The following is a 10,876-nucleotide window of genomic DNA, read 5'->3' as shown; positions in this document are numbered from 1 at the left end:
TTTTTAGTTGCTTAAATATTATTGGACGTGAAAACGCTAGACTTGAGTGTCCATTTTACTTTTTAATATGTTGGGAAAAAAGAAATATACAATAACAATAATAAAAAGGGAATGATATATATAAGATTTTAATTTTTATATATTTAAAATAATATTATACAATTATTTAATCAAAACTACGTGTTTAAATAAATTTGTAAATAATAAATTTAAAAATTAATTATTTTTTGACATAATAAAACACAATTAAATAATTAATTATTCAATATATATAAATTTATTTATGAATTAATTATTTATATAGAATAAGTATTAAAATATACATAATGAAAAAGTCTAGAGAATCAGGAACTTTATTAAATTTTGGTCGGCATGTAACTAGTAAAAGAAAAATAAGTAATCCTAAGAGAAAAAAGACCAATATGACTATGTATCTTTTAAACAATATTTTATTACACTAATTTAAAAAAATTAAAACAAATATACACATTCAAATAGATTTAATATTTTTTAATTTAAAATATAAATTCAAAAAATAGTTTGAGTAAAACTAAAATTCAACCGCCAATGAGTTATAGTTCAAATGACATAATCTCTCCATACTCACCTAAAAGGTCGCGATGTTCACCTAAAAGGTCGCGGGTTCGAGTCTCTCCATCTTTGACAAAAAAAAGTAAAAAAAAAAAATTCTTGTGGTAAAAAATTTTATTTTCTTTTAAATCTATGTTTCTAATTGTATTTGAGGGAGAAAGCTTTATTCTTATAATAATGATTTTAAAGAAGCTATCATAGCTAAATAAATAGAGTAACGGTTATCTTTACAGTTGATAATATCATTTTTTATAATTTTTAATAATTTTAGATGAATTTACAAAATATTTTATTTGTTATTTGTTACTTTAGATGTGATGTGTTTCCTTAATTTTACCAAAAAAATTATATTATATGTATTTTCGTAAGTATTTTAATAAAAATATTTTATTTATTATTTATTATTTTATATGTGTGTCTAACAATATTTAACGGAAAAAAATAAATAAATAAAAAGAGAATTTTATAAAGCCAAGTGCATATAAGGGGAGTGGATTTTTCAAGTGAAAAAAAAAAATTGGATGATGTCTAATGTTTAATCTCTCCATTCATTTTTCTCTCTCTTGTTTATTTTTGGTCTCACTTATAGAATTAAAGGTGAGAGATCACACTCTATTCTCTCAAGTGTTAAAAAAATGGAGAGGATCCATTTCTACATATAAGAAGATAGTGATTTGTATTTAATTAGTTTGGATTATTCTTTTTTAAAATGTGTTTTTAAATTCCAAGATAAAATAACTAATCATTTGGAGCACTTGATTGAAAAAAAAAATAACAAAATCTTCAGAAATCAAGAAACGCATATTATGAAAATAGTCAATATGTCGATTAAAAATTACATAAAGTAAAATGATATTTGATCTTTTGGTTGTTGATGACATTGAAAAAGATAATTAAGAATTAATTAATTTTATCTGTCTAGTACTTTTTTACATTAATATTCTATTTTGTTGTGTTGAGCTTTTTGTTTTAAACAAAAAATAAAAACTTAAACGTATAAAAAATTTAAAAAAAAAGAAAAAAATTAAAGAATATAAAAATTAAACTAAATCTCAATCGATACAGTTTTTAAAAAAATAAAAAATTATTATAATTAAATGATTGAATTTAAAGATTATTTAAAAAATAATATTTTAAAAAATAAATAATATTTCTAAAAAGAAAAGGGGTATAAATACAGGGGTTAGGTACCTTTTAGCTGCATATATATATAGGTGCCTTCTATGGTACCTATTATTTTATTGTACCTATGGTGACTACAAAGAAGGTTACTAATTAGTTGTGGACATTTGGTAGTTGAAAGCGTGTCACAAAAAGTGTTAGTTAAAGAAAAAGTGTTACCCTTAATTGTTAACTTGGCTCTGATACCAAATTTTTAATTTCGATTTTTTCTTTTAATTTCTTTTTCGAAATTTCTATTAGCTCTTCAAATTTTTCTTTGAAAGTATTGACCATTTCTACTAGTTTATAACTTTTCAATCTTGTTTTAGTTTATAATATTCCTTTTTGCATGGATTATTGTATATAAAATCTTTTATCTGTTTGTCTTTTTCTTTAATATAACTTCTCAAATCCTCAATAACTTCTTTTATTTCTACACTTTCTCCTGTTTCTAAATGTCTGTTTAATTTTTCAATTTCATTCTCCATTTTTTCTTTTAACAGCTTTAATTCTTTTAGGTCATAATATGGTGTTCCAGGCATTTATAAATTTTTTAAGTTTAGCTCCAACTTGTTTATATTTGTTCTTATTTCTATCCTTTTTATTATAAGGTCATTAATTTTGAACTGAAGATTATTTAATTCTCTTTTATACTCCTTTATTTTACTTTTTAATTTTTTCGCCCTTTTTCTTTTTATTTTATTTTCTGGTCTTTCAATCTTTGTATACTTCATTAGTTATCTTAGAATTTCTGCAAATTCTATCATCGATTCATCACTATTTTCTAGAGATTCTATTAATTTTTCTAACTCTTCAACTTCTCCTTTCAATTTATCATAGGTTATTTTTAGAGCTTCAAATGCTCTTTGATTTATTTCAGAAAACTGTAAATAATTCAACCGATTTTCTCTTTCAAAGAGCTCTTGTTTCTTGTCTTGATAGGTTACATATATTTTCTCTTTATTTATTGTCATAACTTAGTGTTTAGGGTTTCATTTAATTTTTCGACCTTTTTTGTTAATTCTTTTATTTCAGAATTTTCTTCTTTAATCTTTAACTTAGATAAACTTAAAGGGCTATTAATTTTGGATTTTCTTATTTGAAAATTCGATGAAACTAATTTTCCTGATGGTTCTTTTAGTAAAAGAACTGGGTTTTCAATAGCTTTATATTTTGGTATTTCTGTTTTTACAATTTTCTGAAATAATTCATCGACATAAATTCTTTCTCTGTTTTTAAATATTATACTATGATGGCTATTTGTTAAGGCATAATTTATTGCATATGTAATTGAAAATGGTTCATCATCTTGTTCCATTAGATTCTTTCTGTGAAATTTATAAGCAAAACTTATAGATCTTCCAAGATTTTCAGTTGATAAAGGTATAGCATATCTAAGATGGGCATTGAATTTAACATTTACGTTTGCCAAGTTTCCATGAACAATTCCAATTATTTGATCTATTGGGTCATCAGTAATTCTTTTGTCACAGATTGCTAAGCTTATTGGTGAATTAATTCCTTTCATATATGTAGATTTGATTAAGACTTGTATAGTACTAATATGAATCCATCCAATTTTAGATCTTTTTTGTTGATCCTTAATTTTCTCAATCTGTTTACTCAATTCTTCATCATTTATCAGAGCTATTTCAAGTTCTCCATTAGCAGATTTTATCTTTATAGGGGCTTCAAGTTGAATTTTTCCATAGTATATTATATTTTTTCTATTAAAAACTTCTTTTAAAAGATTTTGTTTATTAAAATTTTCATTTGATTTGAGATTTAATTCTGTTTTTAGAACAGTCTGTTTTTCATTATCTAATAAGGCAGATAATCTATAATAATCAGATTCTTCCGTTAATTCTAAACTTTCTAAATAATTCATAACTATGAGATTAAGATAAAGGCGTACCTTTCTGGAGAAAAACTTCCTTTATTTAGAATATTTTACATAAGATGTTTTTATCTCCAGAGGGGAGATTGTAGATACTAACTCCAGAGGGGAGTTTAGAATTGGTTTTTCCTAAGGGAATTCTTCTTCAAACTATAGAATCGCCTCGGCCGCTTCCTCCTTGCTCTCCTAGCATATGAGTACTCTTAGTCTTCTGCTTTCTATTGTTTGATGCCTTTTACAATTGCCTAAGCAACCTATTTATAATGGTTGGGTCTGATGGACAATTCCTATCCTTACCCTTCTTATGACGTCATTGCTTACGTCATTGTTTATTATCTTGCACCAGCTACATCGTTGGTGCTCTATGACCTAAGTGCTTATGTCACTATACAATAATGTTGAGAGATGCTTCAGATGTGCTGTCCTCCTCTTTCATCATGTGACCTTCAGATGCGTTGTCTTCTTCCTTTATCATGTGGGTTGATTCCGTTTTATTATTGCTTTCTTCAGATAACTCTGAGACACATAGCTGGCACTTGTGGTCTTCTCTGTCTTTTATCAAATAGCAGAGATTCCTCTTTATCCCTTCGGGGAGCTTTTCTAAGAGTCCAGATAAGTTGTAGAATGCTGATTCAAATTCCACTAAGAGTCTCATCTCTCTTTCTTCAATTTCATTCCTTTTACTGGACACAAGTAAAGTATTTCTACTTTTATAATTGATTCTTGTGTGAGATTCCCTTGTTATCTTTTGAGTTCTTTCGAAGACCCTTGCTAGTGTGCTGGCTAGTCTTCCTTCATGACTGTAGATTGTTAAATCTTGAACTTGATCAATTGGTTGAAAATTTTCTGGGAAGATGGACATGAAGATCACTTGATGTGCTGGAACCAAGCATTCTTCTTCTTCATTAAAAATAGGTTGACTATTCGTAAATTTTAGGGATATATCCCTTGGATTTACGTTGTCAATCATATTTTTAAATCTTTTTACTGCATCAATAAATCCTGCAGGAAACTCACTAATAATTTTCAAATCATTAAAAATTAAGATTGTATCAATTAATCCATACTGGAAAAACTGATAGGTGTCAGATGGGGAAGCCTCTGGAAATATAACCAGCTTTGTTAACTGTTCTTTGGCAATAGGATAATATCCCAAGATCGCCCTCTTTTCTGCAGTCCAATTCAAGACTATGTTAAGGGTTTCTCTGAGATTTGATCTACAAACCCTTTTCTTTTCCTTGATTTCAGCCCTTGTAGGAATGTTTCTTATTATCCCTGTTCTCTGGGTTTGAATTGGAGCTTTATCTGCTCTTTTTAGGGTTTGCTCTGGATGAAGAGCTTCATATTCTCTAAAAGATTCCTTTGCCTCTTCCAGTGTTAAAAACCCTCCTTTATGAATTATCCTTGATTGCTGTGTAAATGGTGCTGCTTTTTCCCAAGCATCATATACTCCTTTCATGGGTCCATTATAAATTACATAATATTTTTTATCTTGGGTGGATTTTTTGATAATTTCAGCAATTGTTTTATTTTCTGGAATTTTTTCCTCACCTGATTTGTCCACCACGCTTAGCTGGCTGAACTCTGATGGTTTTGGTTGTTGTGTTGATTTCATTGCTTCGATGGCCTTCTTGAGGGATTGGATCTGTGTCCTTATTTGCTGACAATGCTTGCATTTTTCGAGTTCTTGTTCGTATTTTTGAATTTCTTGATTTAATGCGTTGTAGACGAACTCCATTCTCTTGTTAATGTATCTGCAATAATATTTTTGTCACCCTTAATATATTCAATTTTTATTGGATATTGTAACAAAAATAATTGCCATCTTACCAATCGTCCATGATTATAATCAACTTTCAAATTATATCGTATGAAACCTGTTAAATAACTTGAATCTGTCCTTAATGTAAATTCTTTGGGTAGTAAATCAATTTTCCATTTCTTAAGAGATTTAATTGCTGCTAGAGTTTTTCTTTCATGAGTAGTATATCTCTGTTCTGTTGGAGTAAAAGTCCCTGAAATATACCTGCAAAGTAGTTCCTTTGGGGGATATTTAGAATCTAGTGATTCTTTTTCTTGTTCCAAACTTTTTATAGCTTTCTTAGCTTTTAGACATCCTGACCAGGTTATGTCTGAAGCATCTGTTTCTACTATTAAGTAGTCATTTTCTTCTGGAATATAAAGTTCTGGAAGTTTTTCACATAATTCTTTAATTCTTTGAATTTTTATGCTATCTTTTTCATCCCATTTCCATACTTTTTTAGTACTTATTTTTGGAAATAAGCTTTTAGTGTATTCTGTTATATTCTTTAAAAATCCCTGATCAGAAATATAATTTATACACCCTAAAAATCTTTGTAATTGTTTTCTATCTTCTATTTTATTAGGAAATAAATTTACCTTTTCTAAAACATTTGGTTGAAGTTTTAGCTTTCCTTGAGTAGATATAATTAATCCAAGGAACTCTATTTCTTGTTTTGCTATTCTTGCTTTCTTTTTACTAAGAACTAATCCTTTTTCCTTGCATCTTTCTAAAACTATTAATAATTTTTGAAGATGATCTTCTTTATCCTGTTTTGTAAAAATTAGTATATCATCAATGTATACTAAAACAAATTCATTTAACTCTTTTAGATTTTCTTCCATAAATCTTTGATAAATACCTGGGGCTTGCTTTAATCTGAATGGTAATACATTCCATTCATAAAGCAACACACTTGTTGATTCCTTTGTTGGGCAAGTAAAAGCAGTTAATTTCTTTGTTTCTTCGTCTAAACGAAGTTGCCAATATCCTGATTTTGCATCAAGAGATGAAAACCAAGTTGCTCCTTTGATTTTTTCTAAAATAGAATCTTTTCTTGGAAGTTTATGAGCATCACCAATAGTTGCTTCATTCATTTTCTTATAGTTTATTACCATTCTTTGTTTTCCCCTTTTAATTTCATTATTGTTTTCAACGTAAAAAGCTGGAGCCGCATGAGGACTTTTACTTAATCTTATAATTCCTTTTTCCAAAAGGTCTTTACATTCTAATGAGAACTCTTCTCTATCTCTCGCGGAATAAGGAATTTTATTTGGAACATTTATCTCTTTTGTGGGATCTTTTAATTTAATGCTTACTAATTCGTTATTTGTATTTTTAATATCTAAAGGATTTTCAGCACAAATTTCATCCAAGAGTTCTTCTATCTTTATTTCAAGATTATTTTTTGGAATATTTATCTGAAAGTATAGATTTAAATAACATGTTTCTAATATAGAAAATATTTTAAACTTTAAGATCTTATCTATAGTAGTAGTTGGTATTTTTATACGTTTTGATTTTTGATTTACTAAAGAATCGTGTGGAGCTTTTAAAACTATATATGTTAATTCTTGAATGAATGGATGATATAGTTTTAAAAAGTTATTTCCTATGATAAAATCCATTCCAGAATCTAACATATATATAGATGGAACAATGAACCTATAATTTTGAATAAAAATTTCAACCATCTCTGTTTTTTGGTCAATTTTATGTATTGATTTGTCAGCTATTCTAACTTTTAATGGTTTCTTTAATTTTTTCCAATCAAGTTTTATACTTGAACTAGCAAAGCATTGTGTTGCCCCAGAATCTATGAAAGCATTTATAAACTTTTCTGTTATTTTTATAGTAATAAATGTAGCATTATTACTCAGTCTCTGAGTCTGTTTCCGAGACATATTCAAAAATATAGTCTAAGTTATCATTAGATTCTTCTAATGGTTCCATGAAACAAGACTTAACAATTTCTATTTGTTTAGTAAGATCCTTTTTATCCTTCTTTTTTGGGCATTCATTTGCGTAGTGTCCTTCTTCTTGGCAATACCAACATTTACAATTTTCTTTTTTATTCGGGTAATAGTTATTTCTTTGTCTTTTGTTTTTATTGTTATTTTCTTTTCTAAAATATCTCTTTTTTCTCCAGTTTGGATAGTATTTTCTTCTTCTAAATTGATATTAGCTGCCATTCATAATCCAAGTCTAACAAGAGAGATGAATGTATCTTCTTTCATCAGCATAATGCAGACATAAATAATATAATTAGTCCACTTTATATACTCCGTTATTTTTCATCCGGCTGCTATATGTGCGTATACTTTTTTATATATCTACTTCCACAACTCATAATTAAACATGGTCCGATTGGCGATTATTAATGTTACGTACCAAAATTTATGCTCTAAAAGCAGATTTTGAACCCAAGTTCCTATAAAATTCAAATACGTTACTTAGTAACTATATCAATTATTTTGTCACCAATATCATTTTTTATACATCATTTGTTACGACCTCATTAATATTTAACCGCTTAATCAGTTAGTTAGTCCGTTAGAAATTATTAGAAATATAACTAAGAGTATTTAAGGTTAGTGACAAACTCTTAAATAAAATTTTGATCAACAACAAAAAAATACATTGATTTATCGGATTAAAAATTACGATAAAAAACAAAAAAAATATTTAGTTATAATATAAATTATGAAAAAATTAATGAATTGATATTAAACTTGGTTCAATTTAAAATTTTTTCTTAACTCGAAGAGAAAGCTTTAACATTAGTACTTTTGTTGAGAATCTTCCATCATAGAAGTTAAGTAATTCAATTCCATCACAAGTTTATGTTGGAACTCAGTGTTGTCACCACTTGGCTGTTTGTTATTTGTGATAGTAGTATTAATTTGGATTATATTTTAAATTTTATATTAAATTATAATTATATTTTAGTGTGTTTATTTATATTTTATTTATTATTTTATTATAAAACAATTTTTTTGGTTGAACCAATAAATCAGTAAATAACTTTCTAGTCAGATAGTTTCTGCGTTTCGGATATGAAGTCTCATTAGAAACTTTAGACAAAGGTGCTATTGAGATATGGGGTCCTTATGGTATCTTGTAGACATATCGTGCAGTCCAATACTTAAATTTCTGCTAATAGAAGATAACGTTTCTTTTCTTTGGTAAAATAATTCCGATGAAAAAAAAAAGCATTAAGAGACCCTCCTAGTTTCACCATAGACATTCTAAAATCCTTTTTTAAAATAGGCCATCCATCCTGCCTTGTCCCTTCTTGCGTAAACTGCTATATTAAAGGAGGTGAATAAGTAAGCTAGGTCAGTAGTTAGAGCGGTTTGATAATCAATTCGATTTTCAAAATCTTGCTCCATGTAATAACTCGATACTCTTATTTATATTCCTAACAACCTCTAATAGACTAACCAGCTAATTAAGAGGTCCAACATTAGTTGGGTTGTAACAATACCCCCCTATGAAAACAACCTTGTCTTCGTCATCATGAGCACCAAACAACCACATGGTGGCAGCATTGAGTTCCAGCAGAGATTTTTACAGAGAGTTCCAACCACCGGCGCTCATGGTGATGGCGTTTTCCTAGAACTGCAACAGTGCGATCACAACCACCATGGTACCACCGCACAATCAAGACACCAACAACAGGGCGGTGACAAACGGTGCATGTCGGTACCAGTGGCCAAAGTTGCGCGACCAAAGAAGGGATGGCAATGACTACAGATACAGCGCTAGTGTCAAGTTATTGCAGGAGGTAGCTTTTGATTTGCGTGAATGGGTTACAATATTAAAAGAGGAAGCCATGGTTTGATGGGATCATTTAATTTGGGCCAAATTAATTTTTTCTTACTAATTGGTCTATCCTACCTTAGAAAGAAAAATTGGGTTAAAAACTACAATTTTATTAAACAAGTTCAACTTTTCAATAAATTTGTCGTAACATGTTTCTTTGTGTCCTTAATGTTTAAACAATATTTTTTTAGTCCAATCAAATTCTAAGATTCTAGGGGGACTTTTATGTTTGTATGTAGTAAAATAGAAAAATAAAATAAGTATTTTAGAATTATTTACTTTCTAATTTCTTTGATAATTGTAATTAGGAGTAATTGTACATAGGATTTAAAGATATTTTTTTTACCAATCTTGATAACAGAGTTAGTTATTTTGATGGGAAAGTATTGTTACGGCTTAACTAATATTGGATTGCTTAATTAGTTAGTTAGTCTATTAAAAATTGTTAAAAATATAAATAAGAGTATTGAGTCATTGTTTTTTGTTTTTGAATGAGGAGCTCGACACATAGAGTGGAGCATACAAAAAACACAACGGTAAGACAATTAAGACAAAGAGACAAACCCTATAATCTACAATAACATATATCCCTTTGTTATCTCCGGCATTGCCATCAACAATAAAAGGGATCCACACCTAACCACTCTTTGTAACTCAGAAAGGACATGTTGATAATCTCCTCAACTCCTTTTCCTTTGTTTTGGAATATCCTCCAGTTCCTTTCCAACCATAAGTTCCAAGTTATCGCACAAAAGCATACCATCCATTTCTTGCACTCCGCCTTCCTTTGTGATATCTCTGTCCAGCTTAAGAAATGCTCCTTCAACGTACCTGGGTAAGACCATTGTCTACCAACATACGATAACCATGCACACCAAACCTGCCAAGCAAAACTACAGCCAAGGAACAAGTGGTGACCAGGCTCAATTCTTTCGTTACATAAAACACACAACGTATCTTGTTGGTTAATAGCCCCAAACTAACTCAGTCTCTCCTTTGTACTGATCCTGCTAGTCACAGCAAACCAAACAAACAACTCCACTCATGGCGGGACTAGTTCTTTCCAAATAGTTTTAGTGAAGCTGTAGCTTGTGATATCCTCCGGGACCATTTCCGCCTGTATTACCTGCACAAAAGAGTTAGTTGAAAAAATTTCATGTTTATCATATTTTCACACAATCCTATCCTCTCTGTCATGTGTAAGCCTGACCAGCCTTAATGTATCGTGTAGCTAGTTCACTAAATCTATCTCCCATTGGAACATTTGTCTTCTCCATTGGAAGTTCTATATCCACTCTACCCCATCCCAAAACCCACAATCCCCTATCACTGATCCCTTTTGGTTTGAAACAAAGAAGAATCTTGGAAATCGATCTTTCAACAAACCACCAAAAAGCCAGACATCTTCCCAAAAGCGAGTACCTCTCCCATCCCCCACCTCCATAGACAACCCAGTGATCATCTTCTGTCTGACTTCTTGATTCGTGAATTGTAACTGACAAATATCCCTCCACGGCCCCCTCGAGCAGGTATTTCTTGGTTGGCCAGGGGCACACTTGGATCCAGGTTATTGCAGGAACAAACCACCTTCTTCCACAACG

Source organism: Arachis hypogaea, chromosome 5 (assembly GCF_003086295.3).
Source record: "Arachis hypogaea cultivar Tifrunner chromosome 5, arahy.Tifrunner.gnm2.J5K5, whole genome shotgun sequence".
In the NCBI taxonomy this organism is placed as follows: Eukaryota; Viridiplantae; Streptophyta; class Magnoliopsida; order Fabales; family Fabaceae; genus Arachis; species Arachis hypogaea.
The sequence above is the reverse complement of the archived record's forward strand: the minus strand, read 5'-3'. Positions refer to the sequence as shown.